This window comes from Triturus cristatus, chromosome 5_2 (assembly GCF_964204655.1).
Source record: "Triturus cristatus chromosome 5_2, aTriCri1.1, whole genome shotgun sequence".
NCBI classification, from domain to species: domain Eukaryota; kingdom Metazoa; phylum Chordata; class Amphibia; order Caudata; family Salamandridae; genus Triturus; species Triturus cristatus.
The window spans coordinates 774,116,132-774,142,823 of NC_140588.1; the positions used below are offsets into that span (position 1 = coordinate 774,116,132).

At 43.2% G+C, this 26,692-nt stretch overlaps 1 protein-coding gene across 2 annotated transcripts in view; it reads left to right on the top strand.

Moving 5' to 3' along the window:
• Positions 1–26,692, top strand: part of WDR44 (WD repeat domain 44) — a 616,515-nt gene that overhangs the window by 272,310 nt on the left and 317,513 nt on the right. The gene's annotated exons all lie outside the window — the stretch shown is intronic.

The following is a 26,692-nucleotide window of genomic DNA, read 5'->3' on the forward strand; positions in this document are numbered from 1 at the left end:
ACAGTCTGCAGTAGGAGGCTGGTCGTGTCAATTTGGATGGCCTCTGAAACAGATGTTTAAATCATTTGACTGTTCTTCAACCACAGAATTTTCCACAGGCGGCTACCAGCATTCTGATCAATGACACTGTAACGATTTTTTAATTCAGTTTTCCAACTTCAAGCACATACTGTAGTGGGGTGGTTCAATTATCCCTTAATAACAGGAAAAACCCAGGCTGCCCCTTTCATATGATCTACATGAGCCACTTCCTAATTTGGGGTTTCTTCCGAGTCGCACATAGTCATCAAGTATTTTCTGGATATGTACAAGATTTCTGTCACATCTTAGGCTATCTGAAGTGTGTGATATTTCTATAACTTTTTCATCGCATCTATCCTTCTGAACCATTACAGCCCCACATCTCCCAAGCAGGCATCTCCATCCTGAAACCCCTGAGGACTGTCCCATAGTTTTCTTCTGGTTTTCTCCCTGCAAATGAGGAGTAATCTAGACTCCCAAGTAGGAGATTTACCTTGAACCTGGAAATCCTGCCAGGGGCTAGCAGAAGAAGTGACAGAAGCCACCTCGGTCTTGTGCGCCTCTTAAAATAGCTTGATGAACATCTATTGACTTCCAACGTGGCTCTCTTTGCCTTTTACCCTGCCAAGATCAGGACACTAAAGTTGAGACCAAACGAAAATAAATCAAGAGTGTGTTGCGAAAAGCCCAGTTTACCTGATCAAATACAATTTTTGTGTCCCGTTAGAGCAAACAAGTCTGCTTATGATTTCTGTGTATGTTATCTAAAAAGTGTTGTTGTTTTTTTGGTCTTTGCTGCACATTTTCTTGCATGTACAAACCCAGATTGAGCGGGGTCAATCAGCCTCATAAGATTGGTCAGTCCGTACTGCCAAAATACCAATGCAGAGTTTAGTGTCTATGTTGAGCAGCAGAATAGGTCGTAGGCCACTTTCATATTGGGATGCTCCTAGTGCTTAATTTGAGCCAGTGGTTAGAGATGGGTACTAATTTTGGTGACTGAGGCTTATTTTTGATAATCAGTCTTTGACCGCAGAGCAGTAGACTAAGTAGACTTAGGGAGAAAGCAGGGATGAAAAAAATCCTTAAAGAGTGAGCTAAAGAAGCAGGAAGTGTATTGTGGTGGATGTAAGAGGCATGGGGTGAAATGAAGTAGACATGGCCGTGATGTTCGGTAACATTCAGTAGTGACGACGGAGGACATCTTAGAAAAACTTTAGGACCAAGCACTTATTCTTCTTCAGATTATACAATGGTTACTTCCCTAGGTTTAGGATCACTAGCAGATATATTTATCTCGTATTAGGTGGGGTGAATGCATGTCCGTAAATGAATTAAATACTTTGGCTAGGTTTGGGGTAGTATGGGCACAGGTTTTATTGAACAAGGCTGAGAGTCCCTCGAATCCTTGACATTCCCTGTGTTTAATTTAGCGATGTCTTCTCTATGGGTAGGCCTTTCAGATTTTCTTAACTTCAAAGCACCCTATCAAAGGGAGAATGTTAGCTTCTTTTCCTGGCTGTAACAGAAGGGTCTAAAGGCTTATTTCATAATCTGATTGTCCACTGCATGGTTTTGTCATCCTGTATCAAGTTGACAGTATTACTCACTGCCCTAGCTCTGAATTTGCGAACAGTCATCTTACCTTGTTCCCTTAGCCATAGAGAATTTGCTTGGATCATAAAATAGTGTGTTCAGCTTTTTCCATTGCACAAAAACGTAACCTGAGCCTTCACTGCTGTAGCTTTTCTCCCTATTTTCATAGGTGCTGTCCTCTTCTTAATCCTTCAGCTCCTGTAGATGTCCTTCCAAGGTTTCAAAGTATCGCTTTTAACGTTATTCTGCCTAGCTGCTATTCCTATTATCCTTTCTCTAGCTACTGCCCTAAGGGTGTTCCACAATGCCCCCGGTATATACCCTCTATTAACATGAGTATTTGTAAAGAATATTTACCATGAAGGATCTCTTGGCATTGAAATAAAAGATCTTTATTTTTAACCATCTCCTGGAAATTGCACTCTTCATATGCCTATCTTCTCCAACCTTGCACTGCAACAGTGAGACATAGCACCAGATTGGCCACTGCGCAGGGCAACCCTCTACCTCCGAACGTCCATCACTAAATTCATATCTTGCCAGATAGAGTATGACAGATTTTTCAAGAATTTCTGCTATCGCAGTTTCAGGAGTGACTCCTGGTTTGTGTTTTGGGCATAGTCATTGGTTGTGGTGTAGTTGTCTCGCTTCACACCTTCCCCCAGCCTCAGAACCACTGTCTCGATTATTCCCTGTTGTCACCCACAAGACAGTACCCAAACATACAACCCCCCACATCCCTTCTTTCTCCCGTTCTCCTTCTGTTTCAGCCTTCCACACAGATTTGTCTAAGGAACCATTGAGATTTGAGTCTAAACAATTTTTTGATGAAGTGAGTCTCCTGTATTAGGAATATCTTGCATTTCAACTCGTAAAAAATACAGTTCATTGCTTTGCCAAACCATTGAATAAGTAAGTTCAGCTACATTTATATACTTTTTTCTTATATGTTTGGGGGACTCTATATTAGCCTTTGCTGTCCTAGAGGTATCAGCTGCCTATCCCATCTGGTGAGGCGTACCTAATAAAAGCACCAGTAAACATTTACTCCCCTTAAACTATAGTAAAAGAGCAATCTAACCGCTCAACCCTTGTTCCCCTAGTAGGTTCCTTCCCCACACTTCACTCCTCTCTTGTTTCAGTCTCCTTAACATTGGTGGGGTCAATGACAATAACCTTATGGTTTTCTCTCCACCAAGCCAGTGTCAATATCTGCCTGTTCTCCGCCAGTCTCAGATGTCTTCACCATCAGGCTGGCGATGTGTCATCTGTTTCTAGGGTGTCCCTGAGAGTCCATATGATGGACAACAAATGTCCCAGTACATTGGCTCAAATTGTTAATCAGGTGATTGATTCTTTCTCCAGTGTCCCCCACTTTTTGATCTCAGCCAGAGCTGGCCATCTGACACCAGGCTGTCTGCGATTTATCAAAAGATCTCCATCCTACACCTAAGGTATTCCTTTCGCTCCTCTCTGATAGATATTATGATTGTCCTCTTTTCTTTACGTTTGAATATTAAGCAGAAGGGATGTCCCCATTGGTAGGTGATATCTTGTAATTAGAGATGGTTACTGATAGGCCTCATTACCCTCAGTTCCTGAAATATTGGCAGTTTTTAACTCTGGTTATGTAATATCCCCCTTCATCCTTGACAACCTTATTATATCCTCTTTGTCTCCATTAAGGTGAATGTCCAGTGGTCTCACTTAGCTGATTTCCTTCTACATACACTCAATGCTTTCTGTCAAGTTGTATTGGAGCATCAATACAGTGGTGTCTAATGTGGTATGACATAGCTTTAAATGCTCTCACCGTTCGCACCTCTCGGAGACCTCTAAAGTGGATATTGTTTCTGTCCTGTTTCCCAGATCTTCATGTCTCAGTTGCAACTCCAGATTTTGTTCTTGAAGTGCTTTATTGCCCCACCACATATGATGTCATTCTTCTGAGCGGGTATCCATTGTTGTCTTGATGTTGTTGATTCTAGCCCCTATCAAGGCCCACCACTCCTTAATTTCTTTGAAACTAGGTTTAAAGTCAGCCTTGATGGTACATAATTGAGATTTAATTTTCTACAAGAAATGCTGTCTGGAGTAATTTCAATCATCCCAGGTGCCCCCAGCTTTTTTTACCAGTAAAAGTTGTTTTTTGGAAGCTGGTTAAGGCTCAATGTCTTTATCTTTTTTGTTCTGTTTTCTGGTGAAGTCCTTTATCTAGATCCCTTCTGCCTCTGTTTGCTGCCATGATCTTTTATCTGCGTGGTCCCATGTTCAGGCTTGTTAACGGGTTACAGAGACTCACACCCACAGTCAATTCTAGTGCCTCGATCAAGCACTTCAAGGAGGATCACACTTAAGCATTAACCAGGTCGCTGACAGCGGGGAACCCCAATCCCATCCAAGGTTCATGCTTTTGCCATCTCTTACTTTGTTCACCTGCCGTATTGCGTGGGGAATGAGAGGTCTCTATTAAATAGATTCCAGAGAAAATCCCAACTAGTCTCTCCTAACAGTCTTGGCATCATCCATCCAAGCCTCCAGGCTCTTTCTTGCAGCGTCTGAGTTGCAGGGCCTTGCCTGATTCTCACCCTAGCGGCTAGCACTCAGAAAAACTGAAATTTAAGTTGGCTTGAACTCAAAGGGCAACAAAAATATGAAGACTGCCAGGAGACTCCGGATGAATGCTTGTTGCCGATTTACTTGGAGAGGTAGGGTCCCAGAGTTTTTTTTTCCTGATATTACATCACACAAATGTCTGTAAATCAGGAATATATTTAAGTACCCTGTCTCACATGCGCTTGGCGCTTCAAAATGTTCGTGTATTTCTTGTGCCCGCCCGTACTGTCTAAATTCCATCAAAGTTTTTCAATTTATAAATGCATTCATTGCACTAATCATCAAAATTAAACTAAACTCTTAGGCGATGTTACCAGTTGTGTCTCACATTTGCACAACTGCTTGACCAAGAATATGTTTTAAATAGATGAATGGCGAGCACGGCTACGCTATTGTGTGTAGTTCTAGGAATGGTCAATCTGTCACTCCTACTTTGGCCTAAAGCCAGTCGCTGTCCCTCATGTGAAAAAACAGTGCAATAAATTCGACCCTGAATTTTGTATGCTTAGTCAAATCAGTACTATCATCAGTACTTGTTTTTTCCAACTTTGCACTCAAAAACTTACCCTGTAGCTGTTCTTTTTCTCCGCAAAAGTGCAAATTCTGAAAGCTTTTATTGGAACGGTCTGGACCATTGTTATTTATTCAACCTGCATCTGTTCAACTCACTGAGGAGAAGATACAAATGGTGCAAACGTGCTGCCAATATAGCAATTTGTCCAAAGAAATGGGTTCAAATTTTTTCCATACATTGGTGGCCTGTTAAGGAACAGGGTTTGTTTAAGTTGCTGTTTCTGGTGCAGAAGGTATATATATATATAGTACTACCCATCCAAAATATAGTTTTGTTTTATCCACATTGCATCATTGCTGTACTTCATGATTTTAATACTTTCATTGGCTTCATCCCAGTTATTTCAGGGAGAGAAATGGAGGCTGGATTTACATTCCCTACCCGCCCAAAAAAAAGCAACCTAATGGGGTGCCGCGGCCAACAGCCAATATGTCAAGGGAGCCGTGAGTCGAAAAAGTTTGGGAACCACTGCCCTAGCCCCTTGTCCTCCAACATCCTCCCCTGTAAATATCTCAAGTTACTTCAAGTAATCGGAGTCCCTATCAAAGCAGGGGGCTTCCCTCGGTATACTAATGCCAGGGAATCCTTTTCATGGGTAAACTGCCTTTCTCTTTGTGCTGCTGCAGATTTTTTTGGGTGAGACTGGCCCCAGCAGCCCATTCTGTGCTCACACTTACTGCAGGTTTTCACTGCTCTGGAGTACACTACTGAGTGGTGGACATTGTGGTTTCTTGGCAAGGCCCCTTTGTCTAATTACAGGCTTCATATCGGTCCAACAGGTTCATGATACCCACCAATGGAGGCCACAGGCCTTTACCACCCATTTCTGCTGATTATGTCCTTGCTGCTTCTCCCTCCGTCTTCCTGTGTGGCAGTGTTGTTTTTCTCTGCCTTCTTGGCCAGGTGGCCCACCAGCATTGTCATGCGTGCAGACCCTGCCACACCTAAGTGTCCCTGCTGCCAGGCCAACTATGCAGTGCTCTGGTTAGGGACTCCAGAGCCGCCTGTCAGTCTCTGCAAGAGGAGAGGGCGCTTACACCTCTTTACACGTGTACTGTTCCGTCTGGGGGCACTGGATAGTGTAGATCAGCGTAATTATAGTGATTTGATGGGGTGCTGAGTAAGATCATCTGCTCATTTCCTGTTCCAGCCACACGTCTAATGTTTACTTTGGCCTGATTAGTACCATTCTCACAGTTCTCAGTGCAGGCCGAGGCCAAGAGGCAGAAGACTGAGAAAGTTTCCTCATTCAAACAATTACAGATCATTTTGTGCTCTCTTGCATATGTATCCTTAATGGAGAGGTGTTGTGGGCCTAGAGAAGTTTTTTGCTTTTGGTCAGTTGGGGCTACATATTTTTGTACAATTTTCTTACCTCTCCAACTGGTGTTTCCCAAGTTAAGTGAAAAGCTGAAGTAGAACAGAGCTTGTATGTTGAAACTGATGGCATATTAAAAATGTTGTCTACGTGAGTCAAAATGAGATGAAAAAGAGTCACCAATACTCTTTTAATTCTCTCTCTACCTCCAGTAGACAGCCAAATGTGATATCATGGACACTCTCACCCTTTGTGCACTGCCAAGATTTAATCAGGAACTAGATGTCTCATCCGTATTCTAAAACTAAACCATTGTCGGGGAGATTTCCTACTCCTCTCCTCTAATTCAGAGAAGCAGGTTTTGTTCTTAGATCTCAAGCATCAATATATTAGCCAGATGTGAAACATTTTGAAAGGAACACAATTTCAGGTACATCTCATGATGAATATAAAACATTCTACTTCAGACTTGTTTCTTAGTAATTAATCATTGCAGCACCCTATTTGTGGACATTCAAAAGAAGATTTGGCACCTCTGAAGGCTAGACAACACTTGGAAGCACCCTTTACCACTTGTAATTCTCTTTGGACCATAATTCTCATGTTACTGCTTTGACTGCCGGTTGCAACTGAGTGTATGTTCAAAGTTGCCCCCCAGACTTACTAGGTCATCTACCAGAACTCTCCAAAATATGCGGCAGATAAACTCACTATTTTAGGAGGCAGCCTAGCTCTTACCTGTAAAAACATTGTGTGCCTGCAGTTTCTTAAACTCAGGAAGTAATAAACTGCTAGTTACAAAGACTCAAGTGGGCCAAATTGCTGTTACTTGTTCCAGTTCAACTGCATTGCAACTCTTACCTCATTATATTATGGTTGTCCTCTATATTCGGTATGTACTATGGAAACACTTCAATCATATTTGTCAGAGAGAGCTCAAAATATTGGTTTCTATAACACCACAATCCTAAAATGTAACAAAAGCCATCAGATTGACAATCATTGCTTCGGAAGACTCTAGTATACACAGTTGTATGGATGCTTCTGCTTGTCTTGATCCAGCACCTTCCTCTCTATCCCTCCCCTTCACATTTTCCTTAATTCTTACTGTGGACTTTATGGCTTGCTTCTCTCTCCTTTATTACTGTGGTTGAATGGATTACTCATGTTTTCCTGTTCTCCTGCTGCCTATTACATATATCCTCTTTCAGTGCTGCTTGTCTGACTGCTAGCATTGACCATCTTCTCCTTCACCCCAGCACTCCATATAAACAACATATCCTCTTCCCCAAATAATGACCTGTGTCCTCAATTCTCTCCCTCCACTTCTGCTGAAGACATAACTCCTCACTTTTGTCCCCGATATCACTCACACCTGGCCTCCCGGCCTCCTGTTTTTTTTACCCCAGCACCTTCTGCCTGACCTGTCAACTTTCTCTTTATATACCTGCTTTTATGACTACTGATGACTTCACTACTAGTATTCCGTGACACAGGAAGCCTCATTTATGGCCTGACCTATTCGTCTGGCTTGATCTTGTACTCTCTTCTTCCTTTTCTTGTTTAGCTGCATCTTTGTTTGCCTACAGCACTTTCTGCAGCAATGGATCTACCAAATACAAAATAGGTCTTCTCCTTTAAAATGTTTACTGCTAATATTTGATGGCGAAATTAGTCCTGTACCAGATGTGCTCCTTTATGCCATTCCCCTTCCCTGTTGCCCTACCTGTAGGCAGTCTCCACAGTCTGTGAAACAGGTCCTCTTCCTAATGTTCTTTAGTTGATACACTTTTCTACCCACTGACAGCCTTGCACTCGGAATCTTCTTATCCATTTCCTGCATCTCCCTCTGCTTCCTCTCCTACTTGACCCTCCTATGTTTCTACCCTAATATACTTCATAAAACTCCTGCAATCGTACTTCTTGAATGGCCATATCCTGTAAGTCGTTTTGGTCCCCTGCACATTTTATTGGTTACTTATCGATCCTTAGCTCTTCATAATTTTAGCACCAAATTTTTATGCAATTAAATATGCCTTCTGTTCTTAATTTTCCTTAAAGCTACTGTAAAGTATGTTTCTGCACTGTAGGATCCTCACTGAAGTCATAAACTTAAAATAATTCCTAGCTGCGTGCGTGGACCCTGGAACACGTTTGATAAACAATGTTTTTTCAAAGAGGTGGATAATTTTGTTGTGGCAGTTGTTTCTGTGTAGTTCTAGTTAGAAGCTAGTTACCATACGAAGAGCGTCTTTTGGTTTGATATTGTTTTTGGCACTGTTTGACGAATCTTTACCACACGCCCCCCCCACCCCAAAAAAAACCTTTCTGTAATTTTTCAAGGGGATCATTCAATAATGGATGAGAAGAAATGGGGGGTCCCAAAACTCAATTTCCCCTTGCAATTTTTCATAGGAAAGTTGAACACCAATACCCTAAAAACAGCTCAACAAAATTATATCAAATTTGCCTGAAAGCTAGATATTCGTCCAGAAAGCGTGCTTTTTGTGATTTAGTGTGGTTCAATAGCTCAGTTCAGTAGCTTTTGAGAAATAAAGGCTGAAAAAAAGTTTTATATCTTGGTGTTTGGGTTTGCAGGAGGTTCGCATGAGTCAGTTAACCCACATCTTAAAATAATAGAGCAATCTGATTGGCCAAGGGGGGCTCAAATGCAGTCTGCTGCCTTGCTTTATCAGGAGCTCACGCTCTCATTGCATGGCTGCAGCATGAAGAGAAATGTTGTGGTTGCTATTTCAGGACACAGGAACTCAGTCCTCATTCCTTGAAAATGTAGCATTTTATACTAAAAAGAAACGGTGAAATTTAGCAGTTACAGTTACTTCATGTAACTATAAACATGCACTCTCACCATGCACTGCTTATGACCTCACCTATTACAACACTCATGATATATTCTGTGACATCATTGATAGCATTACTGATGACAACTGAACTGGCATAATTGACGACTGCGGAGGAGCGAGTTATTGCGACAGTGCTGATTTCCCCCTCTCCCTCCCCCAAAAAAAGACTGCCTTTTTTAAACCCTTCCCCCAGGTGATCCGGTGAGGGGGGATACACATTATTCAGGGGAAAGGGGCATGTTGCCCACCCTCTGCAAGCCTTGAATAGGCCACATTCCCCGGGGCCTGTACATTAATATTAAGGGGAAGAGTAGTGCGTGGGGACCACTTCTCCGATCGCTGGAATATGTACAATTAGGTGAGGGGTGTATGTCCCACCCTTTCCGAGCTGTGAATTGGCCCCATCGACCCAACCCCCTGGGCCCAATATGGCTGCTCTGTCCTGGGGACCCCATCCCCCTGGGAACTCTGTTTTCAGCCTGCATCCTACTAGACAGCAAATGCAACTTTACTCCTGCCAGCAGGAGCAGTGAAAAAAGTTTAAAGTATGTCTGGCTCCTTGTCATGGCAGTGGCTGGGGAGACTGTCGGGGACGTGGGGTCCTGGGGCTCCTCCCACAGCCTAGAACATTTAAGCAAGGTGAGGGTGCCCCAGAAGGGCAACCAAAAAAATTAAAAAGAATAATAAATGAGTGGCAGAAGCTGCTCATTTATTCAGTGCTTCAGATATGGAGCTCCCCAAAATGCCCTGCAAGAACTATTTGTTTATATCTTTAGATGCTGGTGCTGCCCCTTAAAGGGACAGTGGCAATATCGAACATTTTTTTTGTTTGTTTGGGGCTGGTTGGAGTGCAGCAGTCCCAACAACATAAAAAACACATTAAGTCTCCTGAGTCATTATATCCATGACCCCAGGACAGCTTACCTTATGTTTTTTCAAGCACTCTGAGCTAAAGCTGTATGCTCTTCAACTGGAGTGCACAGCACCCTTGTGGTTGGTTCTTTGGTGGCACTTTGTAGCGTGAACATTTTTAAAAAAAGACTCAAACACGTTTTTTTTTATTATTAAAGCTTTATTACCATTACCATTATTAAACATTGTTATATATGAATTTATTAAATATAAATTTGATTTAGTTATTGGTGTCTTTCTGACAAAATATTTCAAGAAAGAGCGTAGGGCACCAGATAGACCAAAGTAATAAAAACAATCCCCTTTGGATAACTACAATCACACTACATTCATACTCAAACGAGAATTTTTTTATCACCAAAACATAAACCCGCAAATCTCAAAGAAACTAAAATGGGTCAGTTGAAAATTACATATTTATTATCCATACATTAAAAACACATAGGTGTTGTACAGCAGAATTCTACAATTTCTAAAAACAAGGCAAAAAATCTAACAGATGTCAATATGCTGTCCAAATTGTTACAAGCCACAACAGTTCATAAAAACTGTTCTCAAAAACATTTATTAAGCAGAGACCTAATAATACACCATGGGAGAACAAGCAAGAAAGTCATTTCTATTCATGAAAGCACCACACCGATCTGACACAAATCACTTATTACACATAGAGATAACTATTTCTCTTATCCTCTGTTTGGTGTAACAGTTGTCCTCAAGGATCTAGGGTGGGCTTTATCATCAGAGCATCGATGCGTTTCGGTGGGTGCTAGAATTCGACCGCCACCTTCATCAGGACAAAACATTATCTCTCCAAGTTCAACTCCTGGTCTGTACTATATTATAAAACAGAAAACATCACAATTAAAAATCAATTAACCTATTGTTTGCAGGGCTATAAACATTAGTGCCCATGTGATAAAATGGCTAAACATACAACAGTGATACCAGTCATTCTCACATCCACTCATATTTTTAATACCTCGTAAACAATATGGTATCATGGTGGAAGTACCTTAACATCTTCCAGAGGAATTTCTAGTCCACAATAATATTATATCTTAGTTCAAGGCAGGGGATATACTTCTCTACCTCCCACCATGGAATCTGAAATTACACAACACAGTATGCTACGGTCATCCATGGCATAAACTTCTATAAATATAATTGTATTAAACACAGACTCCAAAAACGGGTTACCTTCGACAGCCTCGTGGATAGAACCCCAAGGATTGGGGTATATTCTAAGAGTCCAATCTCTGTATATGGTTAGGGAAGAGAACAACCCTTACTCTATTTCTATAATACAGAGATGCTGGTCACTATTAATGCTATACAGAACCACTTCTTTCAATGACCTTAAATTACCTCAGGTACCCACTGGATAGTAAAGGGCAGTATTGCTCTCAACTCCTTCTTCCAGCAATGATATTCGCTAGCAATTCAAATAGCGATCCGTCGTTATTCCTAAAATTTAGGGTCTATTATAAGGGTCCGATCCCTGTATATGAAAAGTGAAGAGAACAAACCTTACTATTTTTCTATAATACAAAGATGCTGCTCACTCTTAATCCTATACAGAACCACCTCTTCAAATGACCTTCAGTTACCTTCAGGCCTCCACTGGATAGTAAAGGGGCAGTATTGCTCGCAACTCCTTCCTCCAGCAATGATATTCGCTTGCAATTCAAATAGCAATCCTTCGTTATTATCTAAGTAAAAAAAGTACAAAAAGGTATTGGTTGACCCTTTGATCCTATTTCTCTCAACTAATTTCTGACATTACAATTACCCTAGCTCATTCGATTCTAAACATGGGCTTCCAGTCAAGTGTTATCAGGTCTCCTGGAATATATGTAGGTAATAGATAAACAGTATCTGGCTGATCGATTACTAGAAAATCTGGTTCTGAAATAGAAGCATGACATTACCACCTGTAATGAGACCAGAACCCCACTCTCTCTTCATTCAGACCCAGGACGTCCATCTCTGTTAATCCCATCTAGGAGCTAACCGCAATCGGTAGCACAATAAATAAACCATATCTGGTTGATCAATTACTAGAAAATCCAGTTCTCAAATAGGAGCATGACATTACCACCTACAATGAGTCCGGAACCCACTCTCTCTGTATACAAACCCAGGACGTCATCTCTGTCGATCACATCTAGGAGCTAACCGCAATGGGTAGCACAATTCCCCATCTCCAATACCGACTACTGGCGTCAAGAAAAACGACCAGCGTCTCTCCCCTAATACTAATTCTTAACTGTATCCAGCCATCGGTTCACGGGGTATACGCCTCCGTGAATAAAGATAAGAATACCGGCACTGCAAGCACATTTAAGAGCACACCGGTTCACCACACGAGACCCCGTACGTGACTACGTCCAGGATACGTCACAGCTGTAGTCTTGTGTATCACGTGATATGGCTCCCATTATTGGTCGCTATCTTTTAATGGTTAAAATCTGTATCACGCATACAGAGACACCTATGTCTGATCTACAACAACCCTAATTAGATATAATTAAATATAACAAGTCAGATGCGGGAACAATAATAATAGTCCTCCCAGCCAATCCCCCCCCCCTTTTTTTCCCAAATACTCCTCATATCTATTTGGATGTGAATATTGTAAATGTCTGAACCTCACTTACTCTAGCTCCTCACTTGTCAAAAAAGGAGCGTATGAGCAGATGCCTTACTTGGGTAACATGTCCCCTTATCTCAACTTTTTCTAGTCACATCAATGCTTCAGTGTGTCTATTCCAATTAATTTTATCCTCATCCATGTTCACTTAAAAATTCATATTCTATACATATTAGGTGTTCATATCAAATAGGCATTACAGAAATAGACATCTACACTCTACGTCTCAACAGATAAATAGGCAGCCTCAAAAATTATCAAACTGCCCCTACCAGGCGATCCCATTCTTCCTTGGATTCAACCCATTCCGTACAGTGCTAAAGTAGGAAATATACTACTGTTCTCTTGCCCCCTCTTTTACCAATAGTTACCTTTACTAGAGTGAACCACATAAACCTATTTTCCCCATGCCCTAACTCTAGGAAGTGAGCAACTAAAGGGGCATTCAGTTTCTTGGTGTTTATTGCCGACCTATGTTCCTGCACTCTTGTGCCCAACTCCCTCCTCGTTTCTCCCACGTAGCCCTTGCCACACGGGCAACGTAGAAGATATATCACGTTTTTACTCCTACAGTTATTAAGGACTCTAGATTTTACAACACATCCATTGTGATTGATCTCTTTAGACTGTATGCATTGGGCGCACACATTGCATGTACCACATCTTACATTCCCAGTGGCAGCAACATTCTCAAGTTCTTTGAGTACTTCGAGGTTCCTCTTGGTAGGTATGCACCAACTCATTTTTGAGATTATTTCTTTTAAATGCAAAAAGAGGTTTATCCAATTTATATTACTCTTTATGATTTAATTTGTGCCAATTTCTAATGACATTTTAATTATATTGCTAATATTGGCGAACTTACTCACAAACACTACTCTGTTCATTTCTTTTTATCTCTGTCCAGTCTTGTTATTCATGGCATCTCTATCATAAAATCTTGCTCGCTTGTATGAGTGGGATATTAATTTTTTCGGGTATCCTCTATCTCTAAACTTCTTTTTGAGGACTTCTGAATGTTTGTAAAAATCATCAAGATTAGAACAGTTTCTCTGAAGCTGGAGAAACTGACTAAAGGGAGCATTGACCTTTTGGGATTTAAGGTAGAAACTCGAATAGTGGAGCAGTGTATTTTTGTCCATCTGTTTCGTATATAGTTCCACTTCTAAAAAGTTCATTATAGATATGCCTTCTTTCAAATTCCCCAACGTAGAGGCATGCCAAACTTGGGGCACAGGTAGCCCCCATGCTGGTACCCTTCTTGTGTTTAAAAAGTTGGTCTTTAAACAAACATGTTGTTTTTCAAGATCATTCTTACACATTCCACTATAAAATCTTTATTCACACCATCAAGGTTATGATCCTTAAGTGCCTCACGTACTACCTCTACTGTATCTTCCTGGGGAATATTAGTGTACAGAGACTCAATATCCAGAGTAACTAGACATTGAGTCTCCCCACTAAAGGGTTTACCCTCCAAGAGAGATAATATGGGAAGAATCTCTCACATAGGATTTTAAACCACTTACTAGTGGGCGTAGGAAGCCATCAATGAAAGAAGGAAATAAAAGAAAGCATGAAAGAAAGATGGTAAGAGACAAAGGAAGAAGGAAAGAAATAAAGCAAGAGAAAAAGCAGGAAAAAAAAGGAATGAAAGAAAAAAGAATTCAAGACGGAAAGAAAAAAGGAATGAAAGACACACAAAAGGAAACAAGGAAGCAAGAAAGAAGGGAGGAAGGAATGAGAGAATGAAAGAGTGAGAATTAAAACAGAAGGAACAATGGATAGAAGGAATGAAAGAAAAAGTAAAGAGGGAATGAAAAGAAAGGAAAGAAGGAAGGAATAGCAGGATTAAAGACTAGGAAAAAGGAGAGAAAGAAGAAAAGAAAGAAGGCAATACAAATAAGAAAATAAAGAAGGCATTAAAAATAAAGTGGTAAAAGTGCTGCAAATTAAACGGGATAAAGGCTGGTTTTCTTGCTGTGCAAAGTTTATTTAAGAACAATTATCCAGAATAAATGTGTTCTCGGAATTGTCTGCTTATAAATTCACATATATAATATTGAAGCTTTCGATAACTTAATACTGGACAGTTTCAAATTGACAAAATCTGTAATGCTGCGAAATACCACCAGCCAAACAGTAAACAAAGGACACTCCAAAAGAATTTTACAACAGCACTAGCAGGAGACTGGAACTGAAAGGGTGGAATGTGGCCTGTGCTCACATCTTGTATAGTAAGTGCCTTGTTGTCACATCAGAGTAAACACAAAGGCAACACCAACGTAATGAATAAAAAAGTTTTTAAAAAAACATTGGCACAGAAGGTAACTAGCTGATGTGCTCCTTGTGAAAGAGCAAAGTACAGCCACTCAAAGTGAAGTTATCCAGTGGCCGAATTGGGTATTACCACCTGACCCATACTGTTTGCTCTAGTGGGCCAAAGCAAAACATGAATGATACACCAACAGACCAATGAATGAAGACCTCTTTAAATCAGTATATTGCACATATATATATATATATATATTTTTAACAAAAGGTCTTGGCTAATGCCAAACTAAAAAAAAAAAAAAAAAAAGGCAGATGCAATTTGCTTAAAAACATTTTTCCTTTTCAAAAAATAACCAACCTTACACCATCTAGCTGTAAAGAATTGTCAATTAATGACCATCAATGCTTAAACCTGCTGAGTACTGAGGAAAAAATGAAAGCAAAGGTTACCTGCAGAGTTAAGAGTACATAAGGTCAAGAAAAGGCATACTGCCCCTTTAAGAAGTCATCATCTTTCCGGTCCCAGCATGCCTTGTACTGGAATTTTGTCTCACAGACTCATGTATTTTTTCTGGCTTGTGCTGACATGATCCAAGAGCACTCGGAGTAGCTTTGTTCTCGCTTTTTCCAGAGGTTAATTCTTCATATATCTGACTTTCTTTTACAGCTCCATTCAACATTTTTGACATCCCTCATCTTTTCCCATATACTGTGCGCTGAAAGAGTTTTCCTGTCCAGATACCATCACTATTTGTGACGCACCCTTCACGTGGTAGGAAGAAGGCTGCCACAGACCCACCCTCTGTTTGTGTGATCTGTTTATCAGCTTGCCACTCTATATCCAAATCACAATTTTGCCAAAAATGGTGCAAAACTGCGTTAGTCTAGTTGGATGACCTCAAAGTGCAAAGGAATAAGAAGCAACAGCAATGCAGAGAGAGCGCTTTCTCTACTGAACCTCTCAAAGGACTCCACAGACAGAAGATCCAAGAGAGAAAAAGCGGCATAAACATCACCCCAATCATTCTAAACATTCTCAACACTCACATCAGTTGATATTGTGACAGCTTTGAATCAGACCTGATCACAGTTGAGATCTTTGTTGACAATGAAGAGACATTTGAAGACTTCTACATCGATGACAAGACCATCGGTATCGAGACCATCGTCACCGGTAACCTTGATGTTGATGTCGATAAGGACAAAATGGTTAAGATCTCCCAGATCAACATCGAGACAGTCAAAATCAGGGTCAATATACACTCCTTTTGTGAAGTCCAAACTAAGACAGTTTTCCATGTTGCTTATATTGGGGGGTCACCATTGATATGTTAGTCAAAGTCACGAGAAACATCTCCTCTTTCACCAAAGGCGACTAAAATGACAATTCCTACTTCTGATGCCCTACAGACTCATTTAGTTTCTCTAAATATTACTCCTATTATGATTCCATGGAGCATATCCATGTCTCCACCAAGAACACCGGAGAGACCAAGAGAAAAAACACCTATATGTTCTCCACCTCAGACAGATTTCCTACCATCTCATACTCCTATCGGTACTTGAACTACCTACACTCCAGCCTCACCACTTCATAACTAACCAGTGCACAACATTCCCATGTTTTATGATGTCTTGATCAGAGGTGCAAACAAACTGAATATCCAACTAGAGGTCCAGCATACCTCTGTTTCTGTTATTAAGGAAACACAACTGAGAGTGACCCCTGGAGCAAATCTACATTTGTTACCAGGTTTTATAGATGGGGTAGAAGAGAAATTTCTGTAACCAGCAACAAGATGGCAACACCAAGACGGCAACACCAAGACTTCTAAGAAAGAAAAAAAACGTATAGCCCGTAGGATTCAATGTTTTTAAGACAAGAACCTAAACTTGATTCAGTTATTGTCTCCGCTTTCAGACAAAGGCACACTTCTGCTCCAGAATCATCCATACATCCAGACCATTAAAGCAAAAGGATTGATACTGCTGGTCTCAAAGTATGTGGTTCTGCTTTGATTTCTTTTAAAACAGCTTGGGATACTGCTTTAATGTGAAGATATGACAGATCACTGTGGGAAACTGTCATCCTTTGCTTAGGCCATACCAAAGGAGCGGAAACAAGATTGTCTGGAGGTCATCCAGGGGGGCCAATTTGTGTCCCGTCAAGTTATAAGTGTAGGTATTCATTCTGTAGACTTAGCTACTACGCATTATTGTCATGGTGTCTCGTTGTGTCACTCATCGTGGCTGAGAATAACATCTTTCAAGCTGGACGCTCAACTCCTCACCCACGCACACAAGGCACTCCACAACACCGGACCAGCATACCTCAACAGACGACTCACCTTCTACACCCCCAACTGCTAGCTCTGCTCCGCCACCCTCGCTACCGTCCCCCGCATCCGAAGAGCGACCTCCGGCGGCAGATCGTTCTCCCACCTCGCCGCCAAGACCTGGAACACCCTCCCCATCCTCCTACGGCAGACCCAGGACCTGCTAACCTTCAGAAGACTCCTCAAGACCTGGCTATTCGAGCAGTAGCAGCATTCCCCCCACCCCCAACGCCTTGAGACCCTCACGGGTGAGTAGTGCGCTTTACAAATGTTCTGATTGATTGTTTAATTAATTGATTGATTGAAGATCTTGAATCTTCCCTTTGTCTGTTATTTTTGGTCCTCATACAGATGAGGAAATGGACTGCATGAAAAGAGAACAAAAACTTTTTAAACTGTTGGGCTGGAAGAGCAAAAAATGATTTGTCAGATCACAATTCGGCTGTTGAGATTATGATCAGGAGACACTGAAGATTCAACTTTCTGAGTGGCAGTATAGATAAGTATCCCAACAAAAACATCAGCAGTACCAGACAACGTGCTAACGACGACAGGAAGCCAACACATTCAGCGACAACAATTTGCCCCGTTATCTGGCAAATCTAGGACTCAATCCAAACAACTTTCTTTCTTCTGTTCACCACTCCAGTTGGAGGGAGTCTTTGAAAACATCTTACAGAGTGGGGCCAAATAACATTGGCCAGCTGGGGAAACTAAAATTGAGAAACCTGGTCTGAGTCAAATCTACCCACAGTTGGTAAAAGCATATTGAATGTGCTCAATAGATATAAAGCTTGCTTATTTTCGTATTCCAGTTGCACAGAAACACAGAATGTTCCTGAGATTCATGGTAGGGAAAGCACACTACCAATGCATATTCTTCCCCTTTGACTCAAATTTGTTCTAAGAACTTTTTGCAAGTGCATGGCTATGGTAGGATTTCTAAGAAAAGGGAACATTTTTATTTACCCATACCTTTATAATTCGCTCATAAAAGTCAGTTCACCAGAGATAGTTTGTCAAGACTACAACTGTACAATCCAATTGCTTCACCATTTTGGTTTACAAGTCAATCTTCAAAAGTCACAATCAACACTAGTTTATATCCTCGATTATTTAGGAGCAACCCTAAATACTAAGAAAGGAGAAGTGTTTCCTTCCGTAAAGAGAGTATCTTCTAATATGAGAAAATAGACAGAGTGCGAAAGAGAGAGAGTCGCCAGTAGGTAGTCATAGTTACGACCTTGTTTCTATTAAAAAAGCGTTTTTTCTTTTGTCAATATCTTTGGCGCCGTTTGATGAATCTTCGTGAAATTTTCAAAACTAATGGCCCACTCACTTTAGCTGCTGTATTGAACATTTCAGGATGATCCCTCAAGTGGGGGCCAAGCAAAAGGGGGGGTCCCAAAATGTTTTTTCTCCATGTGAATTTTCTTAGGAGATTTTTGACGCAGCTACAGCCTGAACTGTTAAACGGAATTACACCAAATTTAGCAAAAAGGTAGCTCTTGGTCCATAGTGCACTCTTTTTGTTAAATGGTGTAAATCCATTCAGTAGATCCTGAGAAATGTAAACATTTCTCAGATATACAAATATGGCCAGGGAGGATCCGCGAACCCTCCAGATCTCGTGCCTGAGATCTGATTGGCTGCCAACACTTCAAACCAGGGAGTGTTGGCAGCCAACTTGTGACATGGTTGAACTGAGTCACGAGGAAAAAGGTAAAAAGAAATGTTAAAAATTAAGAAAAGGGGGCATGGTAGAAAAACCTGCTCAGGGCGTCCCACAGGGACCGCCACCTCCCTGGGGCTTAAATTGAATGTGGGGGGCTAGGCACCCCCCGGCAGCCCCGGGGACACCTCGCTGAGGCTAAATTTAGAAATATGCGTGGGAGGGCTCCAGCCCCCACTCAGGCCGGGAGACCGCCACCTTCCCGGAGCTATTTTTAAAAGTAAAGTGTGTGGGAGCTCTAGACCCCCCCACACAGCCCAGGGGACCACCACCTCCCAGGGCTATTTCCAAGATGGGAGGGGGGCCGTCGGGCCCCCCTCCTGGAGCCGTAAATGGCCTTGGGCACCGCCACCCCAGCAATGTCCCGGGGTGCCCACGCCCGAGACGTTGCAGTTTGCTATGGCATGGCGGGAGCACCGCTCGTGAAGCTAAGCAGAATTGCTTTTGGGCAGAGGGAGCTGCATGTTTGTAGCTTCCTTTACCCAAAAGCAATGCAGGCTCCCGCATGAGGCGGGGAGCTGGCAGGGACGGCGGAGGCCTCCGCGTTCCCCAACGACATGGCCATGCCCCAGGGGATGAGGTCCCCAGGTCTGAAAATGGCCCTCTTAGGGGGCTCCGTGCACGCCCCCTGTCATTTTTTATTTAAAAAAAAATAAAGGATATTGCCATGCCCCGGAGTATGGGTCCCCTGGGCAATAACTTCCTAAGGCCGCCCTCAAAAAAAAAAAAAAAAAAAAAAAAGTGGGCATGCTTAGGGCAATGAGATCCCCGGGGACAAAATTGGCCCAGGGAAGGGAGTCCACATGGCCCCCCTCCCTTGGAAAATCAAAAAGAAAAGAATAGCCCTGGGGCCCAGCCCCCCTCCCTCCCTTTTTATTTTAATTTTTGAAAAAAATGTTCCCAAAAGGATCCATTGAAGGGAGGGCACGGAGTTCCCCTTCCTAAAATAAAAATGGAAAGCCGGCAACTCACTGGAGGCCCCGTCCTCTTTCTCCACTAATCTGCAAACGCGCCTCCTGGTGCTCTCTTGGTTGAGGGATGAAGACCCCTTTACTCCTGAGGGTCCTTAGGGGCCAACTAGCCCACCTGTTCCCTCCAATAATCCCCACGCAGTGGGATTGCTGAGAGGTGGTTGGAGACCATGCCCCTTATTCTACCACTCTGCAAACTCGCCTCTTGGCGCACTGCTGGTTGTGCGATGATGTCCATTTGTGTCCAGAGGGCCTCAGGAATTGAGGTAGACTTCATACCCCAAGCAGCAGTGCACCAGGAGGAGCGTTTGCAGAGTGGTGGAGAAAGGGGGTGTGGCCTATGACCACCTCTTAGCAATCCAGCTGTTGTGGGGCTGACTAGAGGTAACAGTAGAGCTAGTTGGCCCCCAGGGACCCTCAAGAGGTAAGGGGACTTCATCCTCCAACCAAGAGCGTGCCAGGAGTAGCGTTTGCAGAGTGGTGGAGAAAGGTGGTGTGGCCTGTGCCTTCCTCTCCGCAATCCCACTGTGCTGAGCTTACTGGAGACAACAGGTAGGCTAGTTGGCCCCTAAGGATCCCTAGAAGCAAAAGGGACTTCATCCCCCAACCAAGAGCGCACCACGGGGCACGTTTGCTGACTGGTGGAGAAAAGGGGCGTGGTCTGCTATCAGAACTCCACAATCCTGCTGTGTGGGACCTACTGGAGGTAACAGGAAGGGTAGTTGGCCTACAAGGACGTCCTTGGGGCCACCTACCCCTCTTGTTCCCTCTAGTAAGTCCCACACAACGGGATTGCTAAGAGGTCTTCGGAGGCCATGCCCCCCTTTCTCCACCACTCTGCAAATGTGCCTCCTGGTGCACTACTGATTAGGGGATGAAGTCCACTTTATCACTGAGGGACTTTGGGGGCCAAGAAGCCCTCCTGGTACCTCCTGTAAGTCCTACTCAACGGAATTCTTGTGAGCTCGTCGGAGGCCCAGTCCCCTTTCTCTACCTCTCTGCAAATGCTACTACTAATTGAAAAAACTAAGAAATTTACTTAAAAAAACACAGGTTACAGAGATGTTATAGTTAGGCTGACATTTCATTCATACAAAACAATAACTCATGCCCCGCAATGCGCTGCTTATGACATCACATATTACATCACTCATTATATGGTCCGTGACGTCACTGATGACATCTCAAATAACATCACTAATGACATCATCCACAGCATCTGACACACCCACTCGCATCCCTTTAGAATCTTTTATACATTCACTACCACTCCCACACAACCATTCACAAACCCATTCAAAGAGCCATGCCAGTACTTACTCACCCACTCACTGATTAATGGATCTACACACACATCCACTCTCTCACCCATTTTGCCACTCATAGACCCTCTTTTTTTGATAAACAAGTTTATTGTTATTATATGCAACAAAAAACAATGAGCCTTTCAGACCAACAGTGCGCATTAGCCCCATCTGAGAATCATTCCCCTCCCCCGTCCCCCCCCGAACTACCTCCCCCCCCGCCCCCACCCCGCACCGCAAAGTCACACAACATTTCCTAGCCATTTCCCCCAAACCCTACGATACTTTTTGTGGCAGCCCCGAGCCTGGTAAAGAGTCCGCTCCTGCGCCGCACACCAGTCCACTCCTGCGCTCCACCTGGTTAGACTGGGTGGCTGCGGCTGTTTCCAGGCCGCCGCAATATCCCTTTTTGCCACCAGTAATGCCGTCATAAGAAACACTTTTTCAGCGCGCGTGCCGTCCAGGCCGTCAGTGATGCCCAGCAGGGTGTGTTTGGGGTCGTGCGGCACTTCCCACCCCAAGACCTCCGTCAGATCAGCTTCAATGCCACGCCAATACCCCTCCAGTTCTGGGCATGACCACACCATATGGATGAAGTCAGCCGGGTCAAAGCTACAACGAGGACAAGCTGCGTCAGTAGAAAGGCCCGCACGGCGCAGGCGCGCTGGTGTGAGGTAGGCCGCGTGAAGATAGTAGATTTGAATAAGCCTCAGCTTGGCGGAGGCCGTCACCAGCCTGGGAGCCATAAGGGCATCCCGCCAATCGATCTCGTCTAAGGGACCCACTGACCCCTCCCACCGCTCCTTCAGACCCTCCCGGGGCGCGGGGGCATTGTTAATAAGGGAGCGATAGATTCTGGATATACCTCCCCTCCCTAGGTTACCCATCAGAACCTGAGCCTCCGGGGGGCTATGATCCGGCAGCCGGATGTCCAGCGGGGTGAATGCCCATATAGCGTGTCGCAATTGAAGGTATCTATAGAATTGGGACGGGTGGAGAGAAAAGCGCGTCCGCAGTTCCGAGTACGAGCACATGCGCCCCCCCCGCCACACGTCCCCCAGCTGAGAGATGCCGAGCAAATCCCATGGCCGAAAACCCTCCAGCCCCGCAACCTCCCGCAACCATGTCCCATGCCAGAGGGGGGTGGCGCGCGTCAACTTCCCGGTCCACCCGGTGTGGCGGAGCGCCGCCCGCCAAGCCACAAAAACCGCCTTAGTGATTTCGGGGCAGGAGGCGGGAGTAGGGGCGCCGTACATGCGGTCCTGAATGCAGGAAAAACCCAGGGCCTCAAATTCCACCCTGTAAGCCGGGTCAGACCATCCTCCCCCGAACCAGTCGTGAATGACCAGAAGTCGGGTGGCCAGGTAATAAAGGTAGAGGTTGGTCATGCCCAGCCCCCCGTCAAAGGTGGGGAGATGGCAAATAGATAGGGCCAGCCGCAGCCGTCCACCACCCCAAAGGAATCTGGTGGCCATCCCGTCCAACTCGCGGAACCATGACCGTGGAAAGGACACCGGAGTGTTCTGCAGTACATACAGAAACCGGGGGAGAATCATCATTTTGTAGAGCGCCACTCTCCCCAGCGGGTTTAGTGGGAGCGAGTGCCACCGTATGAGATCCGCTTTGGCTTTCTTGACTAAGGGGGCCACATTGAGTGCCCAGCTCAGTTCCGGGAGGAGGGAGACCCAGATCCCCAGGTATTTGAAAGACACTCATAGACCCTCTTACTCACTAATATAGCCAATGACATATCCACTCATACAGCCATACAGGTGCTCACACACTGAGTGAGTAACCCATAGTCACTCATCCATACAGTCAATCATACAGCCACTTACTCACCCAAACAGTTACACACCCACTTACTTACTCATACAAATAGTAACACATACTCACTCAGCTATAGTCACTGACAGAAGCATGCACTCATCCATATAGCCACTCTCACATTCACTCACTCACGCATACAGTCACTCATATACCCAGTCACTAACATATACTGCCTTTCACATACTCAGTTACTCACCCATACCTACACATGCACTCAATTACTGATAGTCATACAGACACTCACCCATACAACTTCTCACACACGTAACAGTACCCCATTCAGCCACTGACTCACCCACTCACTGATCCATATAGGCAGTCACGCACCTCCTCACCCACAAACACAGACACCCAGACAAACATAGACGTAATCAGACAACCTATCAATTACCCATATAGCCATTCACATACCCAATAACACACTCATACACCCACTTAGACATCAACTGACAGACAGATATACCCATTCAAACAACCAGTCACTCAACCATACATTCACTGAGACACCTAATCACTCGCTTGTACAGTCAGTCACGCACCCAATGAGTCATCCATACAGTCACTCATACAGCCACTGATTCAACAATACACCTTGGTATATATATTTAACACTTATAAACATTTTGAAAACACTCAGTCACTGACCATGTCATGAGTGATCTAATATGTTAGGTCATAAGCAGTGCATTGCGGGGGCGCAAGTTATAGTTAGCTCAGCTAACTATAACGGCTGAATTTCTCTGGTATTGTACGAATGAAATGTCAGCCTAACTATAACGTCTCTATAAGCTTTGTTGTTTTTCTGTGAATATCTAAAGTTTTTTAAATGCTAATTCCTAACTATAACATCCCTGAATATAAATATATATATGCCTCCAAACAGTTCCAATTAAATGCGCTCTCAGAAAACAGATACTCCAGTTCGATCAATTTCGACAGGGATGTTTAATCTTACAACGCGTTTCAGCTCGTTGCAAAGCCTTGTTCACGTAAGGTTAGTGCTCAAAACCTGGGGATTGATAAAGTTTACAATAGTGAACATAGATGAGGGACACAAGAAAATACCTGTTGTAATGTCAAAAAAATACGCGCCTTGATGTCCTCCTCGTATCTTTTGAGACGTTCTTTTATTGAGCTCATAGCTCCCTCCACTTTTTCTGCTTCCGTGGATTTTTTGACATCTTCAATAATTTCTTGTATTTGTTTAAGTATATTGTCTCTGTCTATCCACGCATACTTTACCAGAATTTCAAGCATTCTTTTGGAGCTCAAAGCAGAGTTCTGTGACCATTCAAGTAGCATTTCAGGATTAGTCGTTTCATAAGTTGGCATGGTAAAAATGCATAGACCTCTAGGCACCATTTCTTGGTCAATGTAATTCTGTAAGGAAATTGCTTCCCACCATTTAGATATCTCTGACCTCTTAAGTTTCTCCAATTGCGTAACTTGTCATCAACAGGTTGAATTTGAGCATTTTCTACCCTGCTAATCCCTTTCGGCTGTCTCTTTGTAAACATAATGTGAGCTGCTGCTCTCCTCTCCATCCTGTTCATCCATAGTGCACACACCCCTGGAGTAGTTCTGATGAAGGACTGCAGTTCTGCTTATCCCTGTGCAATTACATTTTTGCTGTTGTCACGTATATTATCGCAGAGTCAGTGGGCACTTGCCACAATAACCAAAGTGTGACACTATGTTGATTACAAGAACATTTACCCATTCTCAATAATTTGCGCACTTGCGCTATTTGCAGCAGATCATGGCCATTGGGCATATTGACACTCATTGAGCAGGATCCGGCGCACAAACACATATATTAATAGGACAAAATGCGGAATACAGTGTTTGACTGACATGCATTAGAGACATTAACCTTTTACAATAACAATATTTGATAGTAACATGTGATGTTATTTACACATTCTCAATAGTTTGCGCACTCACGCTACTTATAGAGGAGCATGGCCATTGGGCGTATCGACACTTATTGTTTGGCAACAACATGTGATGTCATAATGGAGTCTAGGAGATTGAGTAACACAACTTGTGTGGATGAATATTCATCTAATGCGTACATACATATGCATGAAAGGCTGAATTTGCAACAACACTCCCTGTGATTTTACCATTCCAACATGTCTGCCATATTTTTTTGACATTACAACAGGTATTTTCTTGTGTCCCTCATATATGTTCACTATTGTAAACTTTATCAATCCCCATGTTTTGAGCACTAACCTTACGTGAACAAGGCTTTGCAGCGAGCTGAAATGCGTTGTAAGATTAAACATCCCTGTTGAAATTGATCGAACTGGAGTATCTGTTTTCCGAGAGCGCATTTAATTGGAACTGTTTGGAGACATTTACTAGCCGGCGCGCTCCGCCGGCATATGCGCCACCTCTCTTGGGTCCCTCGCGTCCAGAAGGAGCAAGTTTTGGGATATATATATATATATATATATATAGAGATATATATATCTATATATATATTATCTACTGGCGGTTGCCAGTAGATAGTTATAGTTAGGATCGTGTTTCCATAGGAAATCCGCAACATTCTATTTGGAATAACTTTGGCGCCGATTGACGAATCCTCGTGAAATTTTCAAAATAGGTGGGGCGCTCCGCTCCTTCCCTGAAAGTCTCGGGGGGATTCGTCAAGCGGGGGCTGAGAAAAAGGGGGGGTCCCAAAACGTGTTTTTCCCCATGCATTTTTCCATAGGGACCTTCAGTCCAAGCTACAGCCCGAACGGCTGAACAGAATTACTTGAAATTTGGCAGAGAGGTAGTCCTCAGGTCAGGGATGTGCCTTTTGCAGGTCTGGTGTAAATCTGTTCAGTATTTCCTGAAAAAATAGCATTTAATAGCATATATATATCTATAGGCGCGCACCGTGCGCGCACGGTGCGAGCACCCTGCCGTGCGCGAGCGCGCTTCTGATTGGTTGTTAGATCTTAGTAAACATTCGAATCGGTCGAAACCAGGAAGTGGCGGCCGCCATTTTGTCTCTCGCAGTCTGAGGGGGTGAAAAACAAAGGTGGAGAACATGAAAAGGGGGCAGGGTGGACAGTTCCTGACCCCCTAGCCTTTGTCAGGGGGTCCCAGAAGGACCCCCAAGGGCCGAAAATTATTTTATTTCTTTTATGAAAAATCGCGGAGTGCACGCAGCGTGCGCGCACGGTACAAACTGAAAAATTCCACGAACTGCGTAACGTGGGCACGGTGAAAAACCTTAGCATTTAAAAAAACGTACAAATTCACTGAAAAAACCATAGGTTTCACACACGTTATAGTTAGGAATTAGCATTTAAAAAACCTTGCAAATTCACTTAAAAAACCATAGGTTTCACACATGTTATAGTTAGCTGGACATTTCACTCGTGAAAAACCATTGAAATTCCCCCGTTATAGTTAGTGCAGGCAACTATAACTCACGCGACCGCAATCCTCTGCTGATGATGAAAGATATTACATCACTGATGACATATGTCTTTCTGAAAAAAAAAATATTTGTAATATATGTATTGCTAAAAATTAATGGAAGAAGACATGGGTAAATAAGTGTCTAAATACAGTGATGTAATATCTTTCGTCATCAGCAGAGGATTGCGGTCGCGTGAGTTATAGTTGCCTGCACTAACTATAACGGGGGAATTTCAATGGTTTTTCACGAGTGAAATGTCCAGCTAAC